General features: G+C 53.4%; 1 long non-coding RNA gene across 1 annotated transcript in view; it reads left to right on the top strand.

Moving 5' to 3' along the window:
- Positions 1–1,981: 1,981 nt before the first annotated feature.
- Positions 1,982–26,470, top strand: part of LOC140429533 (uncharacterized) — a 40,303-nt gene continuing 15,814 nt past the window's right edge. Inside the window, exons 1-3 of the long non-coding RNA XR_011949116.1 lie at positions 1,982–2,095; positions 2,391–2,570; positions 24,182–24,248. This is a non-coding gene — a long non-coding RNA (uncharacterized lncRNA). The remainder of the gene's footprint in view (positions 2,096–2,390; positions 2,571–24,181; positions 24,249–26,470) is intronic.

Raw genomic sequence — 26,470 nt, 5'->3', positions numbered from 1 at the left:
AATTAGTCAGTCAATTATTGAGGCCTCAAATAACAAAATCAAATGATCACAGGAGATTGGTGGTTGATGAAAAGAAAAAGAAATGCAAATGACTGCAAATCTGTAATAAAAACAGAAAATCAGAGAAAGACACAGCAAGTTCACCAACATCGATGAGGAGAAATGACTGCTTAATGATTTGGGTAAAAAAACACTTCAAATTCTGCTGCAGAATTTCTGTGCAAAAAATTAAGTTTGTTTTTCTTTTTCAAAAGTGTTGACAAGCCTGTTGTGTAACTCGAGCATTTTCTGTTTGGAATGAAATGAAAATCTTCCTCCTTGTGTCTTGGTGCGACAGGGAATGTCTATGGACAAGACATTGGTCACAAGCACTCACTCCGAACAGTTTCAGGGGTACAGAGACAGTCTAACACAAGCGGCAAATTTCTCCGTGACAGAAACTAAGGGCGAGCACACAACTTCCCAACAAAGTCCCTGAGCGAGCGCGTTTAGCCGCGTGTTTCCTAGCACTCACAGTGCCGAGAAACACCCGAATATTCAATGCAACTTGCTTTGAATAAGGGGCGGCCTCGTTTTTTACAATGGGGAGATCTGCTCGCCAGAATTCACCATTGTAGTGAGAGATCGGGATGCCATTTTTAATGATGCCCCCAAAACAATCCCCGACATCATCCCAGCCCGAAAACAATATGGGAGAGTCCCTGTCACCCCTCCCCTCCCAGGCAACACCCAAACCGGGCAAGCCCAGCCTGATCGCACATGGAGAAAATGTCTGCTTGGCAATGCCAACCTGACAATTCCCATGCCGGATGGCAGTGTCACTCGGGCACCTTGGGAGTGCCAGGCTTCCACCCAAGTGGCACTGTCAAGGTGCCAGGCTGGCACTGTCAGGGTGCTCAAGTGGCACCAGCGATGCCAAGGCACCACCCTGCCCAAATTACATGCAGCTGGGGGGTTCTGATCCCCTTGGAGACCCCTACGAGTGCCGTTCCGTCTGGTCCCAGTTTGTGGGGACCAATACCAAACGGCGCTCGCCTGAGGTGAAGGGGTTGAATCCCAAAGCCTCAGGTACCTCGGGAATGTGCACATTAAAGGCTTACTGCCTCGCTCTACTATGCAGATTTGCCACAAAGTGATCCCGCCCGTTGTGGGAAACTCTCACAAAGTCTGGCGAGATCGCGTTGAATCTTGCGAGGCGTTGCAAGCCTGGTACATCCCGGGAGCGGAGTCTCCCAGCTTTTAACAATCGTTGTGTGCCACAGTGATTTGCTATTCTGGCGCAATGCAGCTGTAGGATCACGTCCTAAGTGCTGATGCCGGGACTGAATCTGTGGATTTCTAGGACAGCAAAGTTTGTGCTGTTCCCAGATCAATCCCCTGACCGTTAAAGGGCTAGCATTGACGCCACTTGGAACATGACTGATTCCAATGAAAAACGGTGTCTGATTCGCCGGATTCGGGATTGACACTGCAGATAAACACTCCACTCCCCACACACACTCATCCCAGCCAACAAATGACAGCAAGGAGAGCGGCACCCCGATTCATGGACGTCAAGCTGGAGACCCTACTCGACACAGTGGAGGAGAGGCGGGCCACCCTGTAGCCAGGGGTGGGGACTGGTTGCCACCCGCCACCGTGCACTGGGCCTGGGCGCATGTGGGACAGGTTTTGAGGGCAGTGGGCAACACTACCCGGACCGGACAAAAAACGCATCACCTCAGGACAATGCCGCTGGCACTGACGCCTGACCCAGACACCTGTAAACTAACCCCCCCCCCCCTCCCCCCCACCACCACCACCATCACCTGGGTGGCGACCTCTACACTGCACCACCTGCCTGCACCTATACCGGCCGCCATGGCCTGGTGCCCTGGCCATGAAGGCCAGCAGTCATCCACCCCCTGTGCTGCCTGCGTCCAACTGTCTAACACTGTGCATTTTCTGTCTCACCCCCCCCTCCTTCCCCAGGAGAAAGCGGCACACAACCACCGAGAGAGGCAGATCACCAGACCTGCGACCCCTCACTGCAGCAGAGCAGCGGGCACTGGACCTGATCAGAGGGCCCAAGGAGAGGGCTGTCACCGAGGCGGAGGTTGGCATTGGGCGAGCAAATGAGACCCCACAGAGTTGAAGTTCCCCATGGCATGTGTGTCACCACCCCCACCCCTACACCCCCACCCCACCCCACCCTCACACTCCTCCCCCCGGCCTCCAGGGCCTCCTACACTACCACCACTCCCCACATCTCCCCCCCCCCCCACCCCTCACATGTGCCCCCTCCACCACCACCACCACACCCATACACGCACCGGTCGCACTGCCCCCTACACCATGACCCGCCACCCCAACCCACGGTCCAATCATGCGTATTGTCTTGTGTGTTGCAGGCTCACCTGGCAATGAGGTGGGGACTTCTGGTGCCTTCTGCCAACGACCAAACCCCAACTCCAGGAAGTGAGCAGCGAAGAGGAGGAGGGCACGAACTTGGACGGGGGCCTTCGACCCACAACTCAAGACATTCTGGAGCACCAGCCGACATTGGGAGCGGATGTCCCCTGCGGTACCAGGTACACCATGATCTGGCAGATATGTTGCACTGTCCCCTTGCACAGCAGCAGATCAGCATTCCCCGGTCCAGCAGGTCCTCGAATGACAGGCACTGCCGGTATAAGTGAGGCCTAATGCATCTCCCTTGCACCTCGTCCTCCTCAGCCTGTTGGCTGGCCGAATCTCCATCCTCACCGGCTGGCTCCTGTTCCTCTGCAGTAGAATGTGCCACTGCACAATGCTCCTTGAGAAGCTTCTGCTCGTACAGCCTCAGTACATCCCCAAGGCTCTGGCGACTAGGATCAAGACCAGCATTCCTGGTTGAATTCCGAAGTCTATTGTATACAGGAAGTGAAAGTCAGACATGTTCGAATGATGCATACCCCCCTGCCCCACCAGGCTACATGGTGGCCCTGATCTGCACTGCAGTAACTGCCCCCCGCATGTCCCCCTACCTCCTCTCCCCCATTCCCACCCCCACCCCAGTTGTGATCCTGGCACTCTTCCCAATGCATCCCTGGCCCCAATGGTGCCTGGCTCAGTGGGGGCCTCTGGTCCTGGTGCCCGTCCCTGCTGTCAGGGTGGCTAGCGCTACCCATGCGAGCGGCAGACTCCACGGCCTCTGTCCGGCACCCTCCAGCTGGGACTACTGTGGGCATTGCCCTTGGGTGGGCCACGTGCTGCCCCGTCGGTGGGTGGTGGCCGATTGGGAGCAAGGGGGTTGGTTGGGATGGCGGGGTGGCGGGGGGGAGCTGGGTGCAGGGTGTGGTGGGGTGGAGCACCTATACAGCTGGTGCCACTCTGCATGACCAGGGGTCACGATGGGAAGTCAATAGGGTGCGCAGCAAGATGGCTGCCTTGCAGCAATTGCGGTCTGTGCCTGGACACTCTAGTTCTGTGGGGGGGGGGGGGTCACCCTGACACCAAGGCCCTTCCCCTGGTCACCCCCATCATCTCCCACTGTCCACCCCGGGCTGTCCCCGCCAACCTCTGCGTGTCCTACGTCTTCTCTCTCCCTCATCAGCCACAGCACCTCCTGTTTCCAGATTTTTAAAACCACAAGAGAAACATGCGGTCAGTAATTGTCCGGATGCCCCAGAGAATGCTGGGTCGGGCTAATTACATGTAAACGGTGTTTACTGTACGTGCGGAGTAGACGTATTGACGCCGCTGTCGAGTGCGGGAGCATGGCAATCTGGCATGTGTCTGGTGCCCACTACAACTTTGGCTTCACGCCCGATTCTGCACACAATCGCCTTTCCCAATTTTGGTGTTGGGCCACGGAGAATCCCGCCCATGGCTTCTGATCACAGTGCTATGTTGTAGCCCGGTTAGTATTCATCTTTGGCCAACACCACATACAGAGAAGGATGTTGTGTTATGTAATTTGGAATAACACAAGCTGCCACTTGATGCAGTTTTGAGTAAAAGATGCTCCAGACTTTGAAGTGAGTTCAATGTGTTTTATTGAACTATTAGCACAGTTCTCAATGAGTTCGACTCTCTGCTAATCTAAATGGAGTAACTCAGTCTAACTGAACCAGCCTTGCTCTGAGCCACGTGCTGGGGTGTGATGCTGAGGATACATCCTGTCTCGCTCTGTAGATGTTGGTCTGTGGAAAGAGGCGGGGGTGTGAGTGCCTCATCCCTTTTATAGTGAGATACCACCCCTGAGTATCCTGACTGCTCATTGGTTGTGTCCTATTCTCTGTGTTCATTAGCTGCATGTTTGCATATCATGACAAAGGATACATAATTAGCGGAGACTGAACCAGCCACTAGATGGCTCCTAAAAGAAAGGTCATCGATGGCAGATTGATCATTTTAAATTCGGTCACAAACTATTTGTTCTATGACCTGAATATTTTCTCTCAGGTACATCAGGTTATCATCATTACCAAATCAGAAGGTCTCAATGCTCACCACCTGAGCTGCACGAAATGAGCTGAGTCCAGCTGGATGTGGGGAACAAGGTTAAGCTGTGGGATGTGGAGGATGGGGTAGAAGCATTAGCAATGGTGAAATTGTAGGTGGAAATTAGCTAAGAATTACATTCCTGCTTGCGATTGAAAAGGAAGATTCACACTTATTGAACATCTTATCACATTGCTTGGATTCCTTTCAAATGTATTTCAACAAAGACATACTTTGAAGTGTCGCGACTTGTTTTGTAGGTAAACCCCACTTGGTGCAGGATCTGACAATTAATGATGAAATGAATGGTCTATCATCTGTTTCTAAATGATTGTTTTGAATATTGTTAGCCAGGGAACTAAGAGAACTGTTTAATCTTCTTCAGATTGTACTGCACAGTCTTTAATATCCACTTGAGCCACGTGACTAGTCAGATGGTACCTCGCTTTAAAATCTTCTTCAAAGTGCAACCACTCTAATGGCCTAGGATATTGAGAATCACAGAATCTCTACAGTGCAGAAGACGGCCTTCGGCCCATCAGGTCTGCGCCAATCCTTCGAAAGAGCACCCTACCTACGCCCACCCCGCCGCCCTGTCCCCATAACCCCACCTAACCTACATATCTTTGGACTGTGAAAGGAAACCAGAGCACCCGGAGGAAACCCATGCAAACATGGGGAGAATATTGTAAACTCCAAACAGTCAATCACCAAAGGCCAGGAGTTGAACCTGGGTCCCTGGTGCTGTGAGGCAGCAGTGCTAACGACTATGCCATCTGTTCAACAACGCACGTGCATTGTTAAACTGCATTAGGTTGTTCAAGTTCTGGAATGGGATCTTAACTCCACAGTCTCCTGACACAGGGGAGAGTATCAACTGAGTCAAGATAACACAACTGTGTGATAAGATCAGATGATGCTGAATGCATGGGGAAACTTCAGAGTGTGCACAACTGAATCGGACACTCTGACTGCAGTTCACATCGGAGAGCCACTGATTCATTTTAAAAGGAAAGCTGCTAGAGAAGTGAAGGAATATAACCACATTCCTAAATTCTTTAACACAGATTGTTTTCAATACATTTAAGTGGCAAGATTGCTACACTCAATTCGGTAGAAGGGTTTCTGTCTGCTGATTGAAATGTTTTTTTAAGCAGCCCTACTCCATCTGCTCGAAGCAGTCTGCTCTCTGCATGATAAATAAGGCAAAGTTTGTCAATGCAAAATGCCTACAGCGTTTGGAAATGATTTTGCATCTAGAAAAGCCTTGTTGAAAATATGACTACTTGCTACCAGTCAGGTGGGAGCAGGTAGGTCCACTGAGCATTCATTACTGAAGCATTTGTAATATTGAAGGCTTTTTTGTGATATTTTAATCAGGGAGGGGGCTAATTTACCATGTGACCAGCAACTAAAGATGAGAAAGATCACCCACCCCACCCCCCTCACGGGGAAGTCTATAAGCTGCCTATCCCCGATCTAACTGTAGCGTAAACAATTTTTTTTCCTCAACTCCTACCTTGGACATATTGATTGCTCATCACCATCTGAGAATCATTTTGTTTGTGTTTTGTGGTTTTCATTAGATGTCCACAGAATCATAGAATAGAATTCCTACAGAACAAAGCCATTCGGACCATTGAGTCTGTACCGACCCTCTGAAAGAGCGCCCTACCTAGGTCCACTCCCCTGCCCTATCCCCATAACCCCACCTAACCTGCACATCTTTGGACATTAAGGGGCAATTTAGCATGGTCAATCCACCTAATCTGCACATCTTTGGCAGTAGGTGGGAAACCAGAGCTCCCGGAGGAAACCCACACAGACGCAAATAGAACGTGCAAACTCCACAGTTACCCGAGGCTGTGTCGCTGTGAAGCATGAATGCTAACCACTGTGCCACCATGCCACCCTATCTCCTGTTTGAGGGTGGCATAGCAACGCAGCCAACACACAGTGTCATTGATTGGCAAGTCCACCGTTCTCTACATGGTGTCTGATCTTGATTGTAGCACTCGTGGATCGGTGCTGTAGATTACTTTTCCCTCTTAGCAAGCAAGACGCAGTGGTTATTTTTTAACTTTAAAGAATTTCTGTCAGCATCTTGCACAATATATGTTAGGAGTTTTCTATAGGCCCCCCAATAGTAACAGAGATGTGGAGGAACAGATTGGGAAACAGATTTTGGAAAGGTGCAGAAGTCATAGGGTAGTAGTCATGGGCGACTTTAACTTCCCAAATATTGAGTGGAAACTCTTTAGATCAAATAGTTTGGATGGGGTGGTGTTTGTGCAGTGTGTCCAGGAAGCTTTTCTAACACAGTATGTAGATTGTCCGACCAGAGGAGGGGCAATATTGGATTTAGTACTGGGTAATGAACCAGGGCAAGTGATAGATTTGTTAGTGGGGGAGCATTTTGGAGATAGTGACCACAATTCTCTGACTTTCACTTTAGTAATGGAGAGGGATAGGTACGTGCAACAGGGCAAGGTTTACAATTGGGGGAAGGGTAAATACGATGTTGTCAGACAAGAATTGAAGTGCATAAGTTGGGAACATAGGCTGGCAGGGAAGGACACAAGTGAAATGTGGAACTTGTTCAAGGAACAGGTGCTACGTGTCCTTGATATGTATGTCCCTGTCAGGCAGGGACGAGATGGTCGAGTGAGGGAACCATGGTTGACAAGAGAGGTTGAATGTCTTGTTAAGAGGAAAAAGGTGACTTATGTAAGGCTGAGGAAACAAGGTTCAGACAGGGCATTGGAGGGATACAAGATAGCCAGGAGGGAACTGAAGAAAGGGATTAGGAGAGCTAAGAGAGGGCATGAACAATCTTTGGCGGGTAGGATCAAGGAAAACCCCAAGGCCTTTTACACATATGTGAGAAATATGAGAATGACTAGAGCGAGGGTAGGTCCAATCAAGGACAGTAGCGGGAGATTGTGTATTGAGTCTGAAGAGGTAGGAGAGGTCTTGAATGAGTACTTTTCTTCTGTATTTACAAATGAGAGGGGCGATATTGTTGGAGAGGACAGTGTGAAACAGATTGGTAAGCTCGAGGAAATACTTGTTAGGAAGGAAGATGTGTTGGGCATTTTGAAAAACTTGAGGATAGACAAGTCCCCCGGGCCTGACGGGATATATCCAAGGATTCTATGGGAAGCAAGAGATGAAATTGCAGAGCCGTTGGCAATTATCTTTTCATCCTCACTGTCAACAGGGGTGGTACCAGGGGATTGGAGAGTGGCGAATGTCGTGCCCCTGTTCAAAAAAGGAACTAGGGATAACCCTGGGAATTACAGGCCAGTTAGTCTTACTTCGGTGGTAGGCAAAGTAATGGAAAGGGTACTGAAGGATAGGATTTCTGAGCATCTGGAAAGACACTGCTTGATTAGGGATAGTCAGCACGGATTTGTGAGGGGTAGGTCATGCCTTACAAATCTTATTGAATTCTTTGAGGAGGTGACCAAGCATGTGGATGAAGGTAAAGCAGTGGATGTAGTGTACATGGATTTTAGTAAGGCATTTGATAAAGTTCCCCATGGTAGGCTTATGCAGAAAGTAAGGAGGCATGGGATAGTGGGAAATTTGGCCAGTTGGATAACAAACTGGCTAACCGATAGAAGTCAGAGAGTGGTGGTGGATGGCAAATATTCAGCCTGGATCCCAGTTACCAGTGGGGTACCGCAGGGATCAGTTCTGGGTCCTCTGCTGTTTGTGATTTTCATTAATGACTTGGATGAGGGAGTTGAAGGGTGGGTCAGTAAATTTGCAGACGATACAAAGATTGGTGGAGTTGTGGATGGTAAGGAGGGCTGTTGTCGGCTGCAAAGAGACATAGATAGGATGCAGAGCTGGGCTGAGAAGTGGCAGATGGAGTTTAACCCTGAAAAGTGTGAGGTTGTCCATTTTGGAAGGACAAATATGAATGCGGAATACAGGGTTAACGGTAGAGTTCTTGGCAATGTGGAGGAGCAGAGAGATCTTGGGGTCTATGTTCATACATCTTTGAAAGTTGCCACTCAAGTGGATAGAGCTGTGAAGAAGGCCTATGGTGTGCTCGCGTTCATTAACAGAGGGATTGAATTTAAGAGCCGTGAGGTGATGATGCAGCTGTACAAAACTTTGGTAAGGCCACATTTGGAGTACTGTGTACAGTTCTGGTCGCTTCATTTTAGGAAGGATGTGGAAGCTCTGGAAAAGGTGCAAAGAAGATTTACCAGGATGTTGCCTGGAATGGAGAGTAGGTCTTACGAGGAAAGGTTGAGGGTGCTAGGCCTTTTCTCATTAGAACGGAGAAGGATGAGGGGCGACTTGATAGAGGTTTATAAGATGATCAGGGGAATAGATAGAGTAGACAGTCAGAGACTTTTTCCCCGGGTGGAACACACCATTACAAGGGGACATAAATTTAAGGTGAAAGGCGGAAGATATAGGAGGGATATCAGAGGTAGGTTCTTTACCCAGAGAGTAGTGGGGGCATGGAATGCACTGCCTGTGGAAGTAGTTGAGTCGGAAACATTAGGGACCTTCAAGCAGCTATTGGATAGGTACACGGATTACGGTAAAATGATATAGTGTAGATTTATTTGTTCTTAAGGGCAGCACGGTAGCATTGTGGATAGCACAATTGCTTCACAGCTCCATGGTCCCAGGTTCGATTCCGGCTTGGGTCATTGGCTGTGCGGAGTCTACACGTCCTCCCCGTGTCTGCGTGGGTTTCCTCCGGGTGCTCCGGTTTCCTCCCACAGTCCAAAGATGTGCGGGTTAGGTGAATTGGCCAATGATAAATTGCCCTTAATGTCCAAATTGCCCTTGGTGTTGGGTGGAGGTGTTGAGTTTGGGTAGGGTGCTCTTTCCAAGAGCCGGTGCAGACTCAAAGGGCCGAATGGCCTCCTTCTGCACTGTAAATTCAATGATAATCTATGATTAATCTAGGACAAAGGTTCGGCACAACATCGTGGGCCGAAGGGCCTGTTCTGTGCTGTATTTTCTATGTTCTATGTTCTATATATCCTGACTTCAGTCAGACTGACAGCTCTATTTTTTACTGAGAAAGCGAGGTGTTTTTGTCTTTAAAGCAAGTACCCAAAGTCCTGTGGACAAATGAGTTGTTATCAGAGGGCAAGGCGGGCAATTTGGAGGACAAGTCACCCAAGGCTGTTTTTGCAGAACTGCTGACGGGTTGTCATAGTGCTGGGTTCAGGCTTTAGCACATAGACCATTCTAATCTCACCAGGACTGGAGAGCAGCCCATGGAAAGAACAACAATAACAGGAAAGAGAAAAACAAAGAGCTTAAAAATATAACACCTCAAAGACTTTCTGAAACCAGCAATCTCTCTTTCTTCTCATCCTTTTCCTTTCGGGATGTCTGTTTCCCAAGTCTCTCACAAACAGGGGTGATGGCTTCATTTCCTGCACTGCTGCAGTTTTCTGTGGGCTCGCATACATAAGGGGATTCAGTGACAGTAAAAGAACACTATCCATCTCGGCATGGCATTGTGATTTATTGGAGGTGACAGTATTCCCATGGCATTGTTGCTCTTGTCCCAGGTGATGTTGGCCGTGTATTATTGCGTTATGCAAGGTTACAGTTCCACTTGGGGAAAACTAAACCTCTTCGGAGGTATTCAAGTTAGTTCATCTGAAAGCATGATTGCATTAATGTGGTCATTGTCCCTTTAAGGGCAACACAGCAGAGTTCTGGTACTCTGGCCTGGGTGACCAATTGGGACCCAGCGTGGGGACTCATCCCAGGGGGAGAAGTTCTCCGAGACAGGTATTTTATAGCCAGCTGCAAACATGCTGTTGCTGAAGATCACTAAATTGTAATAACCCTCATGGGATCCACTGGGACACCCCAATTGATCTCCCTGTGGATAGTATGGAATACGTGTTCCCCGCGTTACTGGCAGATGCCATCAGCTCGGCCTTGTGGAAACCATTCTATAAAAACTTGTACTGGGACCAGCTAAAAAATGGTAGTCCCATTTGGGACGTTGCAACTGTAAGCCACGTTGTGACGTTTACTTTTGATATTGAATTAAACCTGTTTTAGATTTACCTTCTTGGGCCATCTGAGCATTTATATAAATCCATCCATTTTTGTTCTCTAATGAAGGGCTGGATTCTCCATTTGGGAAAGTATGTTCTCCCGCCGGAGCTGAATAGCACCAGTTTTATGATCCAGTTGTGTCGTAAAGCGGGATGCAATTCAATGTTAGGACGGCATGCAAATTGGATGGATGGATGGATTTGTTTATTGTCACGTGTACCAAGGTACAGTGAAAAGTATTTTTCTACGAGCAGCTCAACAGATCATTAAGTACATGAAAAGAAAAGGAAATGAAAGAAAATACATAATAGGGCAACACAAGGTGCACAATGTAACTACATAAACACCGGCATCAGGTGAAGCATACAGGGGTGTAGTGTTAATCAGGTCAGTCCATAAGAGGGTCATTTTGGAGTCTGGTAATAGTGGGGAAGAAGTCTGTTTGTGCCCAATGGAGGAAGTTGGAAGAGTGAGTAAGCCGGGTGGGAGGGGTCTTTGATTATGCTCACCAAATTTATGATTGGTGTGGAATACAAGGGACTCCTATGAATCCCACTATCAGACTGCCATCCCGATAAGTGCAGTGAAATAACACGCTTGAGTGATTGGACTGTACTGAGTACACTTACATCTCTTTGATGTGGTTAATGTTTACAAACATTAGGGTTTCACCACTTAGGCCACTGAAACATGAGGGATATGAATGCATCAAAACTGCAGATGTTTTTATGAAACACTGCTGGAAATCTATGACTGGCTTGCAGATAGTGGAAATGTGGGAACCATATGCAAACACAGCTGCCCTCCTTTGAAGAATGGACATGTGGTGCTGCAAGGTAAGTATTACAGCGACAATGCTGCCCACTGCCCCTGTCTGGACTGATCTCTAGCTTCCAGACATGGGTCCCTTTTCTGGGGGGGGGGGGGGGCGGGGTCTGTGTGTGTGGGGTCTGTGGAGGAGCTTCCTTTAGGCATAGGATTCCTGTGGGTGGTCACTATGGGGGTCTCCCTATCACAGGGGTCCCTGTGAGGGTCTCCCCATTACAGGGGTCCCTGTGGGGATCTCCCTTTCACAGCGGCCACTGTGCAGGTCTCTTTATCACAGGGGTCCCTGTGGGGGGGTCGCTCTATCACAGGGTCCCTGGGGGGGGTCTCCCTATTACAGGAGTCCCAGTCCCGGGATGGTACTTGGGGGTGGGGATGCACCCGGACAATCCGGGGGTTACGGGGGTCTACTGAGCATTGCCGGAGGGTGGCGTCGAGGCTGATGTCCAATGCAGGGGGGTTGATTGATGTGCAGTGCGGGGGTGGGAGGGGGGGTTTGTGCCTTGGATGTGCTCTACAATTGTGGCCCTGGCATGGTGGAACCAGCGTTGGGCCAAGGAGGAAACTTCGTCCACCACGAGGCTCACCACACCAGGGCCTTGATTGTAGAGAGCACAACTGAACTGCATCCATGTGATTCCCAGCTGCAGAGAAGGAAAATCACAGGAGGATGGAGCGTGGCACACCGGTCCTGATAAATAGATGCAAATGGGGGTGGCCAGGAGGTGCGTTGTGGGGTCAGGTGGACGGGCATGAAACACCATTGCCGCAGCCGGCAAGGCAGCCATGCAGCTGCACACGTCGCTAACAGCCCACTGTGAACTTAGGGCCATGGGTCACCTAGGTGTCCCCAGGCCAACCCCCTCGGTGCCCTCTGGCCCCAGCTGACCAATCAGCCATATGGGCGTGCCACGGCACAACCAGTGCCGTCTTGTTTGCTGGAATGAGTGTGTGTGGGGATTGCAATGTGTCTCAGCAGCTGCAGCGTGTCAACTTCTAGAGTGGCAATCACGGACCCGGTGAATCCCACACCGTTTTTCATTGGAATCGATTGTGTTCCATGTGTCGCCGGTGCGAGCCCCTCAAGGGTAGTGGAAACGGTCGAGGTGCGCTGCCAGTTTTGTTGTCGTGAAAGTCCATGAATTCTGCATCAGCGTCAACACTTCGTCTCAGAAACGGAGAATCCCACCCTTGTCTTTCTAGGAAGTTCCCAGAACAAATAGACAGCCTCTTCAAAAAAACTGCAGTTCGAAAGAAGACCTGGAGTTTACACATTCTCCCCGTTGCTGCGTGGGTCTCACTCCTCAACCCCAAGATGTGCAGGGTAGGTGGATTGGTGACGCTAAATTGCCCCTTAATTGTAAAAAAAGAATTGGGTACTTTAAATTCAAAAAAAAGAGAGAATACCTGCTCAAAAGAGGAAGTACTTCAGAGTTAATGGACAGGAGACAATCTAAGAGAATTGGCAACCCTAAATTTCCAAAGTGTCAGCATCCTGACTGACAATTTTTCAGATGTAATCCTGAACAAGGAGCCAGAATAAGTTGCTCCAGATGTGGAGATTAACTCAGTTGGACAGACAGCTAGTTCATGATGCAGAACAGCATGGGTTCAATTCCCGTACCAGCTGAGGTTATTCTCAACCTTGCTCCTTGCTTGAGGTGTGGTGACCCTCAGGTTAAATCACCACCAGTCAAGGAGAAAGATATGGGAGCAGAATTAGGCCATTTGGCCCATTGAGTCTGCTCTACCATTTTATCTTGGCTGAAATGTTCCTAATCCACATTCTCCAGCCTTTACCCCATAACCCCTGATCTCCATATTAATCAAGAAATCCACTTATAAATCAAGAACACCAGATTTGTGCTTGAGGAGCTGTTACCTAAAGGGTATAGACCAAGAGCTGGATGATGAAATCAAACAGAATAATTCTTCCTTAAAACATCAGGGGCGTCATTCTCCGACCCCCCAGAGGGTCGGAGAATGGCCGTTCGCCGCCGTGAATCCCACCCCCGCCGGTTGACGAAGTCTCCGAAGGGAGAAAAGTCGGCGGGGCGTTAATGGCGCCGCTGCCGCGGAGAATGTCACGGGTCTGCGCAAGGCAGCCGATTTTCGGCCTGCCGATATTCTCCCTTCCGGATGGGCCGAAGTCCCGTCGACGTGATGACCATTCACGTCGACGTGAATCAAACCTCCTTTTCATCGGCGTGACCCGGTGCTCCAGGCTCACGCCGACCAGCGTGGAGGTGAATGACGGCCTGGGGGGTTGGCTCTGGGCAGGCAATGGCGTGGCCGCAGTCTGATTGCGTGAGGAGAGGTGTGTCTCGGGTTGTGTGTGTGTGTGTGCGGTGGGTGGGGGTGGTTAGAGTAGGCTGGGCTCCGGGGGAGTGCCGGGAGGGGGTCCATGCCGGGGTGGAGGTTGGCGGGGGGGGTCCGTGCCGGGCTGGAGGTTGGGGGTTGGGGGGAGTCCGTGCTGGGGTGGAGGTTGGGGGGGGGTCCGTGCTGGGGTGGAGGTTGGGGGGGGGTCCGTGCCTTTCTGGGGTGGAGGTTGGGGGGGGGGTCCGTGCTGGGGTGGAGGTTGGGGGGGGGGGTCCGTGCCAGGGTGGAGGTTGGGGGGGGTCCGTGCTGGGGTGGAGGTTGGGGGGGGGGTCCGTGCCGTGCCGGGGTGGAGGTTGGGGGGGGGTCCGTGCTGGGGTGGAGGTTGGGGGGGGTCCGTGCCGGGGTGGAGGTTGGGGGGGGGGTCCGTGCCAGGGTGGAGGTTGGGGCGGGTCCGTGCTGGGGTGGAGGTTGGAGGGGGGGTCCGTGGCGTGCCGGGGTGGAGGTTGGGGGGGGGTCCGTGCTGGGTTGGAGGTTGGGGGGGGTCCGTGCCGTGCCGGGGTGGAGGTTGGGGGTTGGGGGGGGACCGTGCTGGGGTGGAGGTTGGGGGGGGTCCGTGCCGTGCCGGGGTGGAGGTTGGGGGTTGGGGGGGGTCCATGCTGGGGTGGAGGTTGGGGGGGGGTCCATGCTGGGGTGGAGGTTGGGGGGGGGTCCGTGCTGGGGTGGAGGTTTGGGGGGGTCCGTGCCGTGCCGGGGTGGAGGTTGGGGGTTGGGGGGTGTCCGTGCTGGGGTGGAGGTTGGGGGGGGGGGTCCGTGCTGGGGTGGAGGTTGGGGGGGGGTGGTCCGTGCCGTGCCGGGGTGGAGGTTGGGGGGGGGGGTCCGTGCCGTGCCGGGGTGGAGGTTGGGGGGGGGGTCCGTGCCGAGGAGGGGGATGGGAGGGCAAGTGAGTTGGTCCACCTGGCCAGGTGCCAGCCTCCAACAGTTGGACCCATGCGGTCCATGCCACCTGGCTGTGGGGTGGAGGGGATATTGGCAATGATGACATGTCGTCGTTCCCCTCCCCCCCCACCAGGCCATCATGTTTTCAGACCATCCAGCGATGTTGGCCGCCGTGGTGGCAGCCGCTCATGTCTATGTTGCCCTGGATGAGGAGGAGGAGGAGGAGGAGCGTGCCAGAGAGGCGGCGCAGGCTTCCGCAGAGGGGCAGGCGGCAGCCGCCCAGGCTGGAGGGACACCTGACCGACAGGACGAGGAGGGGGTGGAGGACGTCGCGGCCCCACGGCAACGGAGGCACCCGAGGGCGCCCCGTGTGTACCGGCCCCGGCAGTCATACCAGGACCTCACGGACCGGGAATGCAGGAGGAGACTCCGGATGAGCCGGGAAACCGTGGGACACATCTGCCACCTGCTGGCACACCTGTCACCGCGTGGCACTGGCGGGGGACACCCTCTCCCCGTGTCCGTCAAGGTTACGGTGGCCCTGAACTTTTATGCAACGGGGTCATTCCAGGCACCGAGTGGGGACCTGTCCGGCATATCGCAGACATCGGTGCACCGGTGCATCCGGGCAGTGACAGATGCCCTATATGCCATGGCGCGCCGCTACATCCGCTTCCCCGTGGACCGGGCCAGCCAAGATGCCCGGACCGTGGGCTTATCTGCCGTGGCCGGGTTCCCCATGGTCCAGGGCGCGATCGATGGGATGCACGTCGCCGTGCGGCCACCTGCAGATAACAGGGCCGTGTTCACTAATAGGAAGGGGACCTATTCGATGAACGTACAGTGGTCTGCGACCACCGCATGATGATCCTGCACGTCTGCGCCCGTCACCCAGGCAGTGTACACGACTCATTCGTGTTGTCGCGGTCATCCATCCCCGGCATGTACGAGGGACGCCATCCCCGGCTGAGGGGCTGGTTGCTGGGCGACAGGGTCTACCCATTGCGATCGTGGCTGATGACGCCTATACGGAGGCCACGCAATGAGGCGGAGAACCGCTACAATGATGCCCATGTAGCGACAAGGGGAGTGATCGAGAGGTGCTTTGGCGTGCTGAAGATGCGTTTCAGGTGCCTGGACCTCTCTGGGGGCGCCCTCCAGTATCGGTCAGATAGGGTCGGCCGCATCATTGTGGTGTGCTGCGTCCTGCACAACATAGCCCAGCAGAGGGGCGATGTGCCGCAGGCAGAGGAGGGCGGAGTGGAGGAGCAGCAGGAAGAGGCCCAGTCCTCCCCAGATGAGGGGGATGGGGGCAATGGTCAGGGCAGACGGGGTAGACACAGACGGGTGGCTGTCCACCGTTACCGGCTGGCCCAGCGGGCACGGGACAGACTGATAGACGCCCGCTTCACTGACTAGATGGGCGTGGGAATCGGGTAGTATGGCCACAGACCGCACACTATGGCAACAGCCGACCACCCACACCCCCCACCCATACACCCACCCAGCACCCTCACCCCCCTCCCCAACCCCACCCTCCCCACCCGCATGCACACCACTCCCCCCCCCCATTGCCGATCCACCTGCGGCACAACGGGCCGGGCTCACCCAGTTGCGGGTGGACGCGTGTCTATCGCAGGCCATGGAGGATGATGACAACCCGCCCTGCGGTGAGCTCCTGGCTCTACATCATTGGACTATGTCTGACCCATGGCCACAGTACCACCATCCACCCGGACCATCCCTGCATGCGGCTGTGACACTGCAGCGCACGGTCCCGTCCTCTGCCCGGGGGATGTTGATGGCGGCCCAGGGGGAAGGGGGCAGACTCACCTGGGGCTGAGGTAAGACCACCCCTCACACACACACTTGCGCTCAACGTACATGACACCCCCGCACACTTTGGACAGAGCACAAAGGCAGGTGTAACATTGACTTTAATAACCAAAGGAGTTCATGCACGTGCCCTCGCCCCTAAAACTCATCTGTGCCCTGCACCCGTGCCAACTTACTCAGTGTCTAATTGTTTGGCCTTACGGGCCCTTTGACTACGTCTACGTGGTTCCCCAGACGGTACAGCAGAACTGGAGGTGGACTCCTGTGATTCCTGCCCTCTGACACTGGATCCCTTTGGCGGCCGTTTCCTGGGGCGTCCTGGCCTAGATGGGCCAGGCTGCGGCCCGGGCGACTGGGATGGCGAGCTGCCAGCCTGTCCTGCCCGTTGCCCACCCGATGCACCTGGGACGGAAGGGGGGGAGTCCGAGGTGTCGCGGTGTACCGGGACCTCCCCTACAGAGGGAGCCGGGATGGACCACACCACCTCCTCCTCCCTCGGGGTGCCCGATGGCCCCCAGGTCTCTACATGGGTGGGGGATGCGAACGGACTGGCCAGCCGATGCCCCCCCGACATCTACCGCTGCCAGTCCTGGAGTCCCGTGCTGGTATCGACAGGGGTCTGCAGGTTTGCAGCCATGGAGCCCAGGGGGTTGGCAAACCCTGTCTGTGACAGTGCGACGCCGGCTCGCACATGGCCACTGGCGCCGATGCCCTCAGCGATGGCCTGCAGAAACTGGGCCATGGCCTGCTGAGACTGGGCCATGGCCTGCAGAGACTGGGCTATGGCGTTGAGCGCCTCTGCCATCTGGCGCTGGCACTGGCTCATGGCCTCCTGTGAGAGGGCAGCCATGTCCTGGGCCACAGACGCCGCCTGCACGGAAGGCCCCAGGCCTCGCAAACCGTTCCCCATGTCTGACACCGTCGCACCCATTGCCTTCACCGCGGACGCCACCCGTGCGGTGTCAGCCTGGGTGGCACGCATGACTGGCACCACTCCCGGCTCCTGGACGCGGGTGGACTCCTCCACCAGCGACCGCAGCCGCCGCAAGCTGCCCGTCACCCTCTTCGCTCGTCTCCGGGTCGGTGGTTGCATCGGATCTATGTGTGGGTGTGGTAACTGCAGGAACCCGGGATCCATCTGGGCGGCAGATGTTCGCTTGGGCTGGGCTGCCCTCCGACCGCCCGGTCCCTCTGCTGCTCCTACCTCCACCTGCTGTACCGGGACGGCTGTGTTGTGCGCACCAGTGAGTGTACCAGACGCCTCATCACTAAAGTTCCCAACCGTGGTGAGTGTTTCTGCGATGGTGGAGGGTGTTGGTGACAGCAGTGGCATTGTGTCATGCTCTTCGTCCCACTCTGAGTCCATTGCACTTTGGGGTGGGGGTTCGTCTCCACCCATCCACTCTGAGTCACTGTCCGGTATTTCGTCTTCCTGGGTAGTGCTGTCCCGGGTAGGGGTGTCCTGGGTAGTGCTGTCCCGGGTAGGGGTGTCCTGGGTAGTGGTGTCCTGGGTAGTGGTGTCCTGGCTCGGATGTGACGGGGGCCTGTGGCTGCCCCCCTCGTCGCTGGGTGGTCGCTCCCGCACGTGACGGGGGTGTCGTCTCCCTGTTGCTCCAGGTCTCTCCGTCTCCCGTGGTGTGCGAGGGGCATCCTGCGGGCGTCGCATGCTGGAGGGTCCGGGTCTCTCCGTCTCCCGTGGTCTCCGAGGGGCATCCTGCGGGCGTCGCATGCTGGAAGGTCCGGGTCTCTCCGTCTCCCGTGGTCTCCGAGGGGCATCCTGCGGGCGTCGCATGCTGGAGGGTCCGGGTCTCTCCGTCTCCCGTGGTCTCCGAGGGGCATCCTGCGGGCGTCGCATGCTGGAGGGTGCGGGTCTCTCCGTCTCCTGTGGTCTCCGAGGGGCTTCTGCGGGCGGTCTGCATCTGCGGGGATGGGTGCCTGGACGTTTGGTCCTGCGATACACAATGAAGCATGCATGGTTAGACATCAAGCAGTGATCAGATGATACGGGGGAGGGGGATATAGGGGAGGGGAGATATGGTGACTGGCTGTCGGTGGCTCACTCGCTAGTACGCCCCCGACCTCTGCATCAGCAACCTCCCGGTCCTCGGGTCCGCCAGCCAGTTCCAGGGCCCTTTCCTCGTGTACGGTCAGTGGCCTCTCATCAGCGGGCCCTCCTCCAGTCCTCACATGCTCCCTATTGTTGTGTGCGCGCTTCTCCTGTGGGGGGGGGGGGGCAGGGGTAAAAGGCAACAGTGTTAGGCAGCTATATGAATGCACGCCATCGGTTGCGCGTGCATTGCAGAGGTTAAGGTTAGGGCTGGATTGACTTGGGGATATGGGGTATATGGGGGTGGGGGGGATATGGGGGATATGGAGGAGGGGGGATATGGGGGAGGGGGGATATGGGGGAGGGGGGGATATGGGGAGGGGGGATATGGGGGAGGGGGGATATGGGGGATATGGGGGAGGGGGGATATGGGGGATATGGGGGAGGGGGGATATGGGGGAGGGGGGATATGGGGGAGGGGGATCTGGGGGAGGGGGTATATGGGGGATATGGGGGAGGGGGGATATGGGGGATATGGGGGAGGAGGGATATGGGGAGGGGGGGTTATGGGGAGGGGGGATATGGGGGAGGGGGGATATGGGGGAGGGGGGAATATGGGGGAGGGGGGATATGGGGGGGGGGAATATGGGTGAGGGGGATATGGGGGAGGGGTGGATATGGGGGAGGGGGGATATGGGGGATGGGGGATATGGGGGAGGGGGGATATGGGGGAGGGGGGATATGGGGGAGTGGGGATATGGGGAGGGGGATATGGGGGAGGGGGGATATGGGGAATATGGGGGATATGGGGGAGGGGGGATATGGGGGAGGGGGGGATATGGGGGAGGGGGGATATGGGGAGGGGGGATATGGGAGAGGGGGGAGGGGGGATATGGGGGAGGGGGGATATGGGGGATATGGGGGAGGGGGGGATATGGGGGATATGGGGGAGGGGGGATATGGGGATATGGGGGAGGGGGGATATGGGGGAGGGGGGAATATGGGGGAGGGGGGATATGGGGGAGGGGGAATATGGGTGAGGGGGATATGGGGGAGGGGTGGATATGGGGAGGGGGGATATGGGGAGGCTCACCCTGCCTGCTCTGACGAGGTCGTTCACCTTCTTGTGGCACTGGGTGCCTGTCCGTGGTGTAAGGGCCACAGCGGTGACGACCTCTGCCACTTCCCTCCACAGACGCCGGCTGTGGCGTGGGGCAACTCTGCGGCCGTGCCCGGGATACAGGGCGTCCCTCCTCTGCTCCACCGCGTCCAGGAGCGCCTCCACATCGCGTGACTCGAACCTCGGGGCTGAGCGACGGCCAGCCATCCAGTCGGGTGTTGCGGTCGGGTGTTCCGGTCGGGTGGGGGGGAGCAGCGCGGCCTTATGAGCCGTCACGCCGTGCAGCGCGTATGACGCTGCACGGCGTGAACCACTGCGCAAGCGCGGATCCCGTTACGTCGCTGCTAGCCCATTTCAGGCCGGAGACTATCGACCCATTTTTCCGACGTGACGCAAGTCGGATTTGCGCCGTTTTTTTGCGCCAATCGGCGGACTTTCTACCGATAATGGAGAATTTTGCCCCAGAACTTGGAGCAGGAGGAGGCAATTCAGCCTGTCGAGCCTGCTCCACCTTTCAACACGATCATGGCTGATCTCACCATGGCCTCAACTCCACCGCCCTGGAGGCCAAACCTCCTCAATCTCTCTTCATACGACAAACCCCTGGGCTGAGATTCTCCGAGCCCGCACCGGGTCGGAGAATCGCCAATGCTGCCGGAAATTCCCGCTACGCCACTCCGACACTGGGCCGCGATTCTCCAGCAACAGTAGAAACGCCGCAGGTCGGGGGCTATTGAAAGAGGCACCCACAGTGATTCTCCGCAGTTGGCCGGTCAAGTTCCCGCCGAGTTCCGCCAGCGTGGTTCACATATGGTACAACTCGGCGGGAGCTCAGACCCGCGGGCGCAGTGGCTGTCTTGGTGGGGGTGTGGGGGGATCAGACTCCGGGGGGGGGCCTCCAAGACAGCCAAGCCCGCGATCGGGGGCTACTGATCGGCAGGCACGCGCGATCTGGGAGGGAAGTCTACCTTCTTCCGCGCTGGCCCGCTGTGTCGCTACGCCATGTTGCGCGGCGGCGGCGGCATGGAAACAGCCACCACGCCCATGCGCCGGTGCGGAATTGACCATCACGTGCATGCACCGGCACGGAAACGGATAAATGCGTGGACCCGCGCCGGCAGTGCAGGGTTGCGTATCAGCACCGGAGCTGCGTGGAGCACTCTGGCGCTGTGCTGGCCCCCTGTGGGCCACTGGATCACTGGGCCAAGAGGCCCATTGACGCCGGTGTGAAACAGTCCGGTGTTTACGCCGGCACCAACACTTTGCCGGGATTTTGGAGAATCCCAGCCCTGATCTCTGGAATTAATCTAGTGAACTCCTCTGAACTGCTTCCAATGTCACTACTACCAAAGTTGTGCACAATACTCCAGCTGCAGTCTCACTAGTACCTTGTACAGTTGCAACAACACTGCCTTACCTTTATACGGTATTCCTTTAGCTACAAATGCAACATTTCATTCGCTTTCTTTATTACCTGCTGCACCTGCATGCTAGTTTTCTGCGACTCATGCACAAGGACACCCAGCTTCCTCTGCACTGGAGCACCCAGAAGTCCCTCCCCATTAAGATAATAAGTTGCCTTCCCATTTTTCCGACCAAAATGCATGACCTCACACTTATCCATGTTAAACTCCATCTGCAACTCTTCTAACCTATCTATATCCATTTTTAAGTTTCTTATTTCCTCATTGCAACTTACTGTCTCAGCTATTTTTGTGTCATCTGCAAATTTGGCTATAGAACCTTCTATCCCTGTATCCAAGTCATTAATATAGATTGTAAATCGTTGGGGCCCAAGGACTAAACCTGTGGCACCCCACGAGTTACCCTTCTGCCAGCCAGTCTTCTATCCAAGCTAATAAATTACTCCTAACATCATGTGATCTAACCCTGCGTATTAACCTTCTGTGCGGCACCTTATCAAATGCCTTCCGGAAGTCCAGATATACTACATCTACAGGATCCCCATTATCTTCTTTGCTTGTTACATCTTCAAAAAACTCTAGCAAATTAGTCAAACATGATTTGTCCTTCATAAAGCCATGATAACTCTGATGGATTGCGTTTCCAAATGGCCTGTTGTTACTTCCTTAATAATTAATTCTAACAATTTCCCAACAACAGATGTTAAACTAACTGGTCTGTAATTTCCCACATTCTGCCTCCCTTCCTTTTTAAATAAGAGCGTAACATTGATTCTCTTACTCAAAGGGGAGGGCAGTCTGTGGTCCTCTGTGACTGCGGTGCCATTTACATGCTACATGTGAGAACTGATCATGTCATTACTCTCACTCATTCACATGCATAACTTTATTTTTCTCGCTCAATAGGTGCAAGAACTTGGCCTAATTGCTTTTTACTTCCATTTGAGGAACACCAAGGCCAGTTTTAACACTCCGCCCACTAACCAAATGTAATCAAATAACTGAGCAGAGATGTGATTTATTGTGAACAATGGCACTGCCACTGAAGTGAGCTGAGTTCTCAACTTAACCTTTTCAGAGCTTGCTGAGGTTTGACCGGTTGCCATGACAATTCTCAGACACATGTGTTGGAGGCTTTGCTTTTACCATTTCCCTTTCAGAGTTTTCTTTTTGATGATAAATTAAGTTTTTATGTGTGCAATAAATTGATAAAGCTTGAATAAATAAACAGTATAGCCCATAGTAAACATGAAAATTGCTCGAGAGAAAGAAGTATGAAGCTCAAATTAATTTAGGTTCAGCAATCTTCATATATTTGCTGGATATCGTAAGAGTGTGGCTGGACAGGAACTGGCTGAGGCATTAACCAGGGAGTGATGTCATAAAGTAATAAACTAAATTACTATTGCCTTTGATGTCACACAGCTAATTGGTCTCTATTAGGGTCACAGTATTGATCAGCCATTATCTGGCACATTTACAAGTGTCTGCAAACCAATGTTCTGGGGGGGGGGAAAGAAAGACTTGCATTAATACTGTAGCTTTCAGAACGTTAAGATGTCTCAAAAAGCTTCACAGATAATTAGATACCTTGGAAGTATTGTCACTGTTGTAAAGTAGAGACTGTTAATTGTATTGTTAAGGTTAAGGAGATATAACTGAAGGACATTGATTAAGTACGTTAAGCACAAGTTCAAAAAGAGGTCTAAGGACAGACTTCTGGAACACAGGGGGCAGAATTCTCCCCCCCACGCCGGGTGGAAGAATCGCCCGGGCGCCGCGCGAGTCCCGCCACGACGCCCCGATGCCCACACGCGATTCTCCCACCCCCCCAAACCGGCGCGGCACGAATCACGGCTGGCCGCTGGGAGAATCGCCGCTTGCCGTTGGTAATGGGCGAGCGGCGATTCTCCAGCCCGGATGGGCTGAGCGGCCTGCCCAACACGACAGGTTCCCGCCGGCGCCATCCACACCTGGTCGCTGCCAGCGGAAACAGCGTGGGAACGCTGAGTGGGCGGCCTGTGGGGGGGGCAAGGGGGGTTCCTGCACTGGGGGGGGGGGGCTCAAAAGGGGTATGGCCCACGATCGGTCCTCTGAAGGAGGACCTCCTTTCCTCCGCTGCCCCGCAAGATCCATCCGACATCTTCTTGCGGGGTGGCCGCAGGGAGGACGGCAACCGCGCATGCGCGGGTTGGCACCGGCCAACCTGCTCATGCGCGGGTGACGTCATTTACGCGGCGCCGCTTTTACGCGGTGCCAAGGCCCGGCGCGCATAAATGACGCGGCTCCGCTCCTAGCCCCCCGGGGGCAGGAGAATAGGGGGCTGGGAATGGCCTCCGACGCCGGAGTGAAACACTCCGGTTTTCACTCCGGCGTCGGGACTTAGTCTCCCGATGGGAGAATTGCGCCCTGAGTATTGGTTGAGGAGGAGGCAGGCATTTATAACATTGTACTCTATATAATAAATCCAGATCCAGTACTGGGTAAAAGATTGGCCTCTGGTTTATTACTTCACCAGCTGGCTTCAGGATGAATTTGCATAGGTTGCAGCAGTTATTTTGTGCCTAACAAGGCCCACAAGATAATGACTAGACCATTAATTTGCAAACCCAGGGTCGCGACCCGTGAGTGGGTCACTGGGGTCATCAGTCACGAGAAGAATTGCCCAACAGCTGCGACTGGCTTTTAAAAATGACGGCATGACTGGTTTTCAGAATGCCGGCTGTCCCACCATGCGTGCCCCCTCAGCAGTGCGCAGACCCAGGAGCAGATTCTTTTAAAAAATCAATGGAGTCTTCTCTCCAGAAGTGGTGGTAGGGGGCTGTTACACGCCCCGTTCACTGACGTCACATGCTTTGGGCAGGAGAGTGATTGCACCATTCTGTAGCTGCCCAGCAGTGCTGGTGTAGGCACAAAGGCCTCTGGTGAACAATCCATTGAAAAGAGGCTGAAATCAGGAACAAAATAGTATAAAGATGATTTCTTGAGGTATGGGTTTATTAATTGTGCCAATGCAAATCAGGATGCAAAGCTCATGTGTGTTTTATGCAGGGAGGTACTGGCAAATTAAAGATTAAAACCCTCAAAACTTCAAAGGCACCTGAAGACAAAGCAGGCGGGTTCGAGGACAAACCTCTTGATTTTTTTCAACAGATGCAGTGAGAACTGAAATCATCAGCAGAAGTCCTTAGCAGAAATGCAACAGTGAATGACAAAGCAGGTGAGATCATGAGGGCCAAGCAGGCTCATGTGTCACATTAAAGGTAAGCAAAAATGGTAGGTCGCAAAGGTTGATGGGCATGGGCCGTGAATATCGGTGAGCATGGGTCCTGAAGGATGATCGGTTGGTAAAAATGTGTCCCGAGCAAAAACGCCATAGTCCCAGCCAAGCTCATATCAAAACTCCAAAACAGGACATAGCTCCTCTCTCTGCAACTGGACCCTCGCCTTCCTGACCCTTAGACTACAATCAGTAAGGTTAAACAACAACACCTCCTCAACGATAGTCCTCAATACCGGTGCCACGCAAGGCTGCGTACTTAGCCCTCTACTATACTCCCTATGCACACACGACTGTGTGGCACAATTTGGCTCCAACTCCACCTACAAGTTTGCTGATGACATGACCGTAGTGGGTCGGATCTCAAACAACGATGAGTCAGAGTACAGGAAGCAGATAGAGCACCTAGTGGCATGGTGTAACAACAACAATCTCTCCCTCAACGTTAGCAAAATTAAAGAACTGACCATTAACTTCAGGAAGTGAAGTACCGTACTCATCCCTGGCTTCATCAATGGTGCCGAGGTGGAGATGCTTGACAGCTTCAAATTCCTAGCTGTGCCCATCATCAACAATCTGTCCTGGTCCACCTACGTCAATGCTACAATCAAGAAAGCACAACAGCGCCTATATTTCCTCAGGAAACTAAGGAAATTTGGCTTGTCCAAATTGACTCTTACCACTTTTTACAGATGCACCATAGAAAACATCCTATCTGGCTGCATCACAACTTGTATGTCAAATGCTCAGAACAAAACCATAAGAAGCTACAGAGACCGGTCAGTCCATCACACAAACCCTCCCATCCATTGACTCCATCTACACTTTCCGCTACCTTGGGAAAGCGGGCAGCATAATCAAAGACACCTCCCACCCGGGTTATTCTCTCTTCCAACTTCTTCCATCGGGCAGGAGATACAAAAGTCTGGGAACACGCACTAACAGATTCAAAAACCGCTTCTTCCCCACTGTTACCAGACTGCTGAATGACCCTCTTATGGACTGAACTGATCTCTCCACGCATCTTCTCTACTGAGTAGTACTACATTCAGTATGATTCACCCGATGTCTATGTCTATGTATTTATCATATTTCCTATGCTTTTCATGTATGGAATGATCTGTCTGGACTGAAAATGAAATGAAAATCGCTTATTGTCATAAGTAGGCTTCAAATGAAGTTACTGTGAAAAGCCCCTAGTCGCCACATTCCGGTGCCTGTTCAGGGAGGCTGGTACGAGAATTGAACCGTGCTGCTGGCCTGCCTTGGTCTGCTTTAAAAGCCAGCGATTTAGCCCTGTGCTAGACCAGCTCCTTCAGAACAATGCTTTTCTCTGTACCTCAGTACACGTGGCAGACAGGCAGTTACACACAAGAAAAATCAGATTTATGGAGGTTGATTCCCCCAGAATATGGTTTTCTTAATAGGGCCAACAAGAGGTGTGTTCCATTTTGACGTCAGGCCTCATTAACGTATGTCAGTGGGAGGAGGACTGATACAGGAAATAAGACACCCGAGGTAGCTTTGGGCACCCATAGATCAGCCATGATCTCATTGAATGGCGGAGCAGGCTCGAAGGACCAGATGGCCTACTCCTGGTTCTTATCTTCTTATATTATCAGGTTTTCCAATTGGCCTGCAGGTGGGGGCTGGGAATGGAGGAGTTTGTCCTTGGGAGGGGTGAGAATCCGGTCACTTTGAACTTTTGTGAGGCCAAGAGCAACAGTCCCTTGGGCCCAAGGAAATGAATTATAAATGACCCACTTTAACTGGGCTGTAAGTGGTGGCATAGGTCTATTGTCACTGGATTAGTAATTCTGAGACCCAGGGTAATGCTCTGGGGACCTGGGTTCAACCCCCACCATGGCAGCTATTGAAATTTGAATTCAATAAAAATGTGGAATGCAAAGTAGAGTCGTGAACACCGCCCAGTCCATCACACGAACCTGCCTCCCATCCATTGGCTCCATCTACACCTCCCGCTGCCTGGGGAAAGCGGGCAGCATAATCAAAGACCCCTCCCAGCCAGCTTACTCACTCTTCCAACTTCTTCCATCGGGCAGGAGATACAAAATTCTCAGAACACGCACGAACAGACTCAAAAACAGCTTCATCCTCGCTGTTACCAGACTCCTAAACGACCCTCTTATGGACATACCTCA

Source organism: Scyliorhinus torazame, chromosome 1, assembly GCF_047496885.1.
Source record: "Scyliorhinus torazame isolate Kashiwa2021f chromosome 1, sScyTor2.1, whole genome shotgun sequence".
Classification (NCBI taxonomy): Eukaryota; Metazoa; Chordata; class Chondrichthyes; order Carcharhiniformes; family Scyliorhinidae; genus Scyliorhinus; species Scyliorhinus torazame.
The sequence above is the reverse complement of the archived record's forward strand: the minus strand, read 5'-3'. Positions and strand labels throughout refer to the sequence as shown.